The sequence below is a fragment of the Eretmochelys imbricata genome, chromosome 5, assembly GCF_965152235.1.
Source record: "Eretmochelys imbricata isolate rEreImb1 chromosome 5, rEreImb1.hap1, whole genome shotgun sequence".
Taxonomy (NCBI): Eukaryota; Metazoa; Chordata; order Testudines; family Cheloniidae; genus Eretmochelys; species Eretmochelys imbricata.
The window spans coordinates 6,244,875-6,252,942 of NC_135576.1; the positions used below are offsets into that span (position 1 = coordinate 6,244,875).

Here is an 8,068-nt window from a genome sequence, read left to right on the forward strand (position 1 = left end):
ACGACTAAGCCAGTGCCCCACCATGGAAGGTGTGTGGGGCTGCAGGACGGGACTGGGGCGCTATGTTGCTGGAGCCGCTGCTGTCTATTGGTTGAGATGAAGTGCTTGCGACCCTTAAAGATCCCAGGGCCCTTTCTGTGAGCACAGGAGTGCTAGCTCAGTGTCATGGACAGGTTTCGGCTCCAGTGATTACGTTCTGTGTCGCTAAATATCCCCTGCCATTTCAGCAGGATCCTTCATTTCCTCCCCTAACCTCTTGTGCAGTATTGCTAGGCACTGCATGCTCAACCCCAGAAATGGTTGCATTCCGGTGCTGAGTGAAGTGCTTTGTCTATATGTAATTTGGGAGGTGCTACGTTATTTAAATGCAGAACGTTGTATCAAATGCACAGCCAGTTGGAACTTCAAGGCAGAGGAGACAGAACTCCAGCCCTCCTGTTCCCAACATAAAAACTCGTGCCACTTTAGTTGAGGGACAATCCCCATTCAGCCCAATACCTATGACCCTCAGTTCTGTGTCTTCCAACACTACCATGTGGAGTTACCAGCATGGGCCCAAAATCTACTCCCCGTCCCCTTTACCATCTCAGCAATAAGAATGGAAAATGTAACGCCGACATGAAGATGTTGCTCACCCTGGGTGTTGAGAGAAGTGGAGTTTCCCGTGGCTCCATTCTGACACAACAATTATTGGCAGAGCCCAGCAGGTGAATAGCAATAGCACTGGGGGATTGCTCAAACACAGTGGAAGAGAGGGATGTATGCAGGGTAGTGATTCTCTCCCTTTTCCACACTGCTCCCACTTAGCTGAGATCTAGCCAGGATCCTTTTCCATTTAGCAATACAGGGAAGGCTGGATGGTTACGGTCCCCAGGTTGAGAGCCCATAGTATAGTGTAACCAGCACCCTGTGACTAGACATCACTTGCTGTGGAAATCTTTAGACTGGTCTATATCCAGCAGCATCTGTAAAGAATTCCCGTTTATGGTCATTATTACCAAGTCCTGCCTCGTCTCCACTGCCAAAACATGTGTGGGTGGAGGGCTAGGAACCCAGTGCTCTGATATTAAGGTGATGGGCTGAGTATAGCAAGCCCCACAGAGATAATTAGAAACCGGTGTCGTCTCTCCCTGGCTCAAGGCGGGGGCCAATCCATTGTCATCATTTCACAAGTGCTATCTCTAATTTTCCACCCCAAAAAGGAACAATAAATGATCACAGCAGCAACAGCTCTGAGGAGTGCGGGACAGTTGCTGAGAAAGAGAGTGTTTATTAGGATCAGAGGGTTATGGAAAACAGGTGCGGAAAAACTAACTGCAAATAGCAATTGTTCCTTTTCTGCGGTTGGTTTTTCCTCCTCGGCATCAGGGTCCTTACCGGAGCAATCGTTACTGTTAATGATTTTAGCTTGTTGGCTATTATCACATTTTGTGCCTGGGGATTGCAGCTGGCTATCTCAGCTCTGGCAGGCTTTGACAGCAATCAGCTTCTTCCTGCTTCACACTAATTTTCTCCAGGGAAGCCAGAAGAAAATACTTTTTTCTTCTTTTCTTTCCATCTGTTTGTTTCGGCAATTCTCGGCTTCGGGTTCCTTTTCTTTTCCCCCTTCCCCCTCGGTCTGTTCAGTGTGGGAGCCTGTGGAATCGTTACCATTATCTGTTGTTTGGGAGGCGCAAAGGGGAATCCACAGAGCAAGTAGGCCAACTGCCCACAAGGGGCCTCAGGAACAGGTGACAGTCCAGGAGTCCAGGAAAACTGGACCTAAAGACAGGGAAATAGCCTCAGTGCAAAACATCCTGAGTCTTTCAGGTAATGTTGGCTGTGTGTGCATTTCCCCAGCACTATGCAGAGCTTCCTTTTTGCCCATGTTCAGAGGGGGGGAAATTGTGGTTATTTTATGAAAAATGTAAGTGGGTCTGTTGCACTAGCTCAGCCTGGGTTCAGATCATTTACAGCCCTGAGTTTAATATTCTCTTTATTTCCCCTTTGCAGTTTTATATTATTCAAAGCAAATCAGGCAGCCTTTGAAGAGGAGCTCAAAGCTTTTTTTTTCTTTTTTCTTTTTTTTTAGGGGGAAAAAAGAAAACCCCCGCAAGTGTCTTTTCCCTTCCAAGACTCGAGGAATTTGTACACCAAGGAAGAGCTTCTTTGGCACTGTGTTAATTTTGGGTACATAAAAGGCAGGGCGGGTTTGTATTTTTCAAAGCCTCAGAGTGACTATTTTCCTAGACAGACGACCTGCAACTCTTACTCACACAAGCAATTCCCCTGAGGTGTTACAGGGCTCTGGGTGGAACCATCTGGGTGCTGAAAGCGACCGATTGTGAGCCTTATTGAGCAGCATTCATTCCTCAAGCAAAACTCCCACAGGAACTAATAGATTTTATCAGAGTAAGGAGGGCTGTGGAATAGGGCCCTATGGGACAGATCCATTGACTTCCATGGGCTTTGGATCAGGTCTTATGTGAGTTGGCACGCGGCTGCCCTCTGCTGGCTGGAGTGTCAGACACGTTCACATGTGGGTTGCCACGTCACCCTACGTAGAGTTTAGGCCAACAAGGTTTTGCTCCTAAAGGCAGCTCAAGTGCCGGGGCCTTGTGTTTTGCAGCCAAAGGTACTGATACCTCTTGCTGGTACCACTAGAGTGCAGGTCAGCTGGGTGAGCATGGAGTCTGTCCAGCTGAGGGCCAGAAGGCTCTTTTGCAAGGCAGGCCATTGGGTTGCAGTCGCCGGTTGACTTTGGCCTCTGCAGGAGCTACTCTCCTGCTGCTACAAAGAGCTCCTGGGAAGCCCTCCGATCGGCTGCCTTCTTCACTTCCCCAGTGTGGTGGACACAGTGCTGTAATATTCTGGGATTGGTGATATGGAATCATGTTATGAATACTGTATGTGACTGGTCAGGGAGGCAAAGTTACTGTACATTGGGTTCTTAACCTTTCCTGTATGAATGTATTGATCTGGCTTAATAGGGAGCTATTCATAGAATCATAGAAGATTAGGGTTGGAAGAGACCTCAGGAGGTCATCTAGTCCAACCCCCTGCTCGAAGCAGGAGAATACCAACTAAATCATCCCAGCCAGGGCTTTGTCAAGCCGGGCCTTAAACAGTGCTTCACCACCCTCCTAGTGAAATAGTGTTTCCTAATATTCAATCTAGACCTTCTCCACTGTAACTTGAGACCAATCCTCCTTGTTCTGCCATCTGCCACCACTGAGAACAGCCGAGCTCCATCCTCTTTGGAACCCCCCTTCAGGTAGTTGAAGGCTGCTATCAAATCCCCCCTCACTTTTCTCTTCTGCAGACGAAATAACCCCAGTTCCCTCCGCCTCTCCTCGTAAGTCATGTGCCCCAGCCCCCTAATCATTTTTGTTGCCCTCCGCTGGACTCTCTCCAATTTGTCCACATCTGTTCTGTAGTGGGGGGGGGGCCCAAAACCGGACACAATACTCCAGGTGTGGCCTCACCAGTGCTGAATAGAGGGGAATGATCACGTCCCTCAATCTGCTGGCAATGCTCCTACTAATACAGCCCAATATGCAGTTGGCCTTCTTGGCAACAAGGGCACACTGCTGACTCATATCCAGCTTCTCGTCCACAGTAATCCCCAGGTCCTTTTCGGCAGAACTGCTGCTTAGCTATTGGAAAAATGAGCAGGGAAGCAGCACAATAGCTACAGATAACCTCTCAACAAACACTTGAGGGCAGTTACAGGACAGTGGCCTATTTCCAGACTCCACATGGAGGTTACACATTTGTTCTGCCTTTGCTGGGAACTAATGGAACAAAGGGCTACAAACGGTTAAAAGGTGACCTATTCTCTGAGAAGGGAGGGGATGAAGTCTGGTGTGTGATCGGCTGTCCAGGTGTGCGTAACCCTATGTACTGCTCTGCCTGGCCTTTCCTCCCCTGCCATGGAACAGTTGCCTGGATTTTCCCAGCATGCACTGAATAGAGACACAATTCTGCCATGTGGTCCATCTGGATGTAATAACCCATCATTGTAAAAATAGGGTAGATGGGACTCTCCCCACAAAAGCGTAGAGATATGGAGGGTTCTCTGGACCTTTGCAGGTGCTTCAGGTGTTTCAGTCACCACCCATCTGTTATGTTTGCTGTTGTCTGATACAGGGAGCAGAAAACAAGCCATCAGATTGTGGCTTGGGTTCATTGGCTCATCAAAAGACTTGTGGTGAGCCTGATTTAAATTTGAGGTTTCCTCTACCTGTAGTGGATGCTGCTTAGTTCTGAGGTGCAGCAGAAGTGGTGAGGATGTGAAAACCTTAAGAGAACAAATACTGGAGATGAGTCTTTCTGCAGAGAGGTTAAACACAAGGACCAGTGCAAGAGACCCTAGTGTCCTAGCAGGTTGGGATGAAGGTAGCCAATAACTAATTCATTGGCTCAGCTATTGCCTCAAAAGCAGAAGCTCCATTTGAATGCAGTAGGTTTAAAAGTGGTTACCTTATGACATTGATACAGATCCTGATGCCAAAACAGTGCATTTAAGTGACCCACACTCCTGGGTTGGAGTGGGGGTGGGAGCTTATTTTAATTGAAGGGAAGAAAGAAACGTTAGTGTCTTGGGACTGGTGCCTTGAGAGAAAGAGTCTGTCTGGAGACCTTAGAACACGCAGGATTCAGAGCAGCCGCCGTGTTAGTCTGTGTCCTCAAAAAGAACAGGAGGACTTGCGGCACCTGAGAGATGAACACATTTATTAGCGCATGAGCTTTCGTGGGCTACAGCTCACTTCATCGGATGCATCGGATGCTGTAGCCCACAAAAGCTTATGCTCTAATAAATGTGTTAGCCTCTCAGGTGCCACAAGTCCTCCTGTTCTTTTTTCTTAGAAAGCTGGTCTGCTTTAGTTAGTAACCTGTTGGTGATAGGCAAACTGGAAATCTCTTGGTAGAAGGAGAGATTAGATGTGGAAGTTGGTGTTATGTCTGTGTGAAACACGGCCTAGTCGATTCTATATAGGTTCCTATTTTGTCCTCGTAACCGTTGTCTCTGAGTGACATCCACTAGTGCATTAAGTGACATGGCTAACATCTGACATACGTGGTTCATACCTTCTCATCCTCTTCCCTGAGGGAAATTTTGTGTGCAGTGAAATGTTTTGATGCTATTTTTTATAATGTGTAAACACTCCTATGTACTTCTGTTGGAGGAGGCAGGTTGAAGAAGTGGGTCTGCATTTGGAGTGGAAGTTTGGGAATGTTTGTGACGGTGCTTAGTTCTTGGGATGGGGCTGGGGGATTGTTCCACCGTCTGGCACCAGCACTGAGAAAACTCTGTCTCCTGCCGATGGCTGATGCCTTTGTGGTTTTGTGCATCTTCCTTCAAAGTATGACCTAAGCTTATTATAGAAAAGAAGAAAAAGAGACTGTCCTGAGTCTGTGTCTGCTTCTCTCTCTCTCTCAAAAAAAAAAAAAAAAGAAATAACCCACTTCAGGAATCCAAACCCACCTTGACCTCCCAGAGGCTGGGAGAATTGGAAGAACATTTCAAAAAAACTGAACTTGTCTCTCTGATATTGAATAGAGCTGTCCTGACTCAGAGTACATCCCATAGCTCAGTGCTGGGAAAATTCCATCCCCCTCAGACTTGCCAAACCCGCGAAAAAAACACAGAAATTGGCTTGGTTTTGGCTTAATTGGCTTGTGAGTTGCTTGTTGCTTGTTTGTTGTAGCTTGTTGCTTCTTCTTTTAGTGATCGGCTCCTGGCAAGCAGGGACTAGGGGGGCAAGGAGGGGAGAGAGTCAGGGGTGGACAGTGGGCCCACCACAGTCCCAGACTGCATGCTGGGGGATCTAGTCACATAGGGTGTTGGGGTTCTTAGGGAGTGGCTTGTTTTGGCCTCGTTTTGAAATGGGATTAGCTTGATTTTTGGCTTATTGTGAAAGTTGGGGTGCTTATTTACCACGTGCAAGTTGGCAACTGTGATCCCCCTCCTTAGAAACCAGTATGACTCAAGTGCGAAAGGGTGGTTGGAGCCGGGGGTTTGGGAGATGTGTGTTTGGATCCAGAGATTTGGCTTACAACTGTGAAGCCAAAGTTTGGAGCTGTGAATTTAGGTCCACATTGCAACTTCCTCAAAGTTCCTGTGCATGTCTGGATCAGGGATTCTGGATTCTCGTCTATGTCTGGATCGGGGTTCTGGGTTCCCATTCATGTCTGCATCAGCGGTTCTGAGTCAGGCCCTTGTCTGTCTACACTTACATGGTTATTTTGCTAAGAGAAAATGAAAGTTGGCTGTCAATGCAGAAGTCCTTCTGTGAGCAATACAGCTCTGCAACTCACCGTGTTTATGGGGACTGGATGGCTCAGGTATGTGCAATGGAATATGAAGCCTTTCACCTGTATGCTAGCATCCACAAATCAGCACTGACTCAAAGTTGTTAGCATTTGACAGCTGCTTGGGTGCCTATAGAGTGGAAGCAGAATTCAGTTTGGATACATTTTCATAAAAACTGAAAACTTTTAATTTCTTCTGTCTTCTTTTCTCTTAACTTCACCTGCCCTAATTTCAGAGGGAGCCAAAGTTTGCATGTATCTGAATTGGTCTAGCTTCAACTTCCAGCCACTGGACCTTGTTAGATCTTTGTGTACGAGATTGAACAGCCCTCTACTGTCAAATTTCTGTCCCCAATGTAGGTACTTACAGAGAGTAATCAAATCTTACCTCTTAAATGTGAGATGAGTGAATTGGTGGTGGTGGTGATTATTTATTGACATTCATGAATGCTTATCCAAATCCAGAACTGTCCAGTATCATCCAAATCTGAATTTATAGATTTTAAGTTCAGAAGGGACAAGTCTGATGATCCAGTCTGACCTGCATAACAGGGCAGAGAATTTCCCCTAATAATTCCTGCAGTGAAGGGAATCTTAACTGCTCTGTAAATCAACATTATCTCAAACCCAGTAACTTGTCTGAAATTGTCTCTAGTGGACTGTACGAAATAGCTTGGTGGTTCTCCGTCTACTTTCCAGTACTGAGAGGTGTCTGCATCACAGAAAACACGACTGCAGCTTTGGGTCTCAGCACAAAAGCCAACGATTTGAACTGTGTGGAGCGGCTGGTACGCTTATGCACGGGTGTGGGAGGAAGCTGCATCATTCAAAGGTTCACCCTTCTTGTGCAGTGCAGGGCTCTGTGAATAATGGACAGAACAGAGCTCTGCCTGCTGCAGCTAGGAGCAGCGTCTGGCTTGTTGCTCTTAGATGGATGTAAAGAATAAAACAATGTATTTAATTCAAGCTCCCCTTGCATTAATGTGACAAACACCATTGACGAGGGAGACTGAGACATCCTTTTGCCCCTCCAGTCATGGGTCTCTCCAGGTCAGGGATGGGCTGTGTTAGTAGGTTGCTATGAGGGAGCATGCATGGAGGTTGCCTTAGCTGGTACCTATTCTGTGGATAGAGGACTTCAGTCTTTAGTGCCGCCAGTTTCTCCAGCTCCCCTGTGAAGTCCTTTCCTCTTCCCATCCCTGGCGGGCTGCTCATGTCCCATAACAAACTTGAAATCCGGAATCACAGTGTGGTGTTTGGACAGCAGCCTGTGACCCGAACCTTGACCTTTCACTGTGTGAAGGCGAGCCGGAAAGCCTGCTTCCCGGGCTGCTGAGGATTGGGAAGATTTTAGGGAGTCGGAAGTGGGGAACACATTGCAAGCCAGCCACTAACTGAAATCATGATAACCTAGCGGTAGGAATGCAAGGAATAGGATCCCAGCCAGATGCAATGAGTGGGATAAAGGCCCTATCTCCTGAAAGCTCATTAATATGCTCCCATTCGTATCGCAAGGGGGTTAGACATAAGGAAATTAGTTCTGGCAGCAAAGACAAGATAAAACTCCCTCCCCTCCCCGAGAGATCATTTCAGTTTGCTTCCAAAGACTTTCACTTTTGCTGTAAACCAGCTACCTTGAAAGACTTTTCCTCTCCTGCTGTTGAAATGCATAAGCCTCTCCCCCCATCACAGCCCTTGTAATTATCCTGTGGGTGGACTGGGAGGAGACTGCAGGGCAGGTGTGGAGTGAAGTGCGCTGAAGCGGGAGCTTAGA

General features: G+C 47.3%; 1 protein-coding gene across 1 annotated transcript in view; it reads left to right on the forward strand.

The window, feature by feature from the left end:
- The window catches only part of KIAA1328 (KIAA1328 ortholog), a 296,694-nt gene extending 294,510 nt beyond the window's left edge, over positions 1 to 2,184 (forward strand). The window contains exon 12 of the transcript XR_013346104.1: positions 2,072 to 2,184. The gene's annotated coding sequence lies outside the window, so the exon portion shown is untranslated. The remainder of the gene's footprint in view (positions 1 to 2,071) is intronic.
- Positions 2,185 to 8,068: the final 5,884 nt, after the last annotated feature.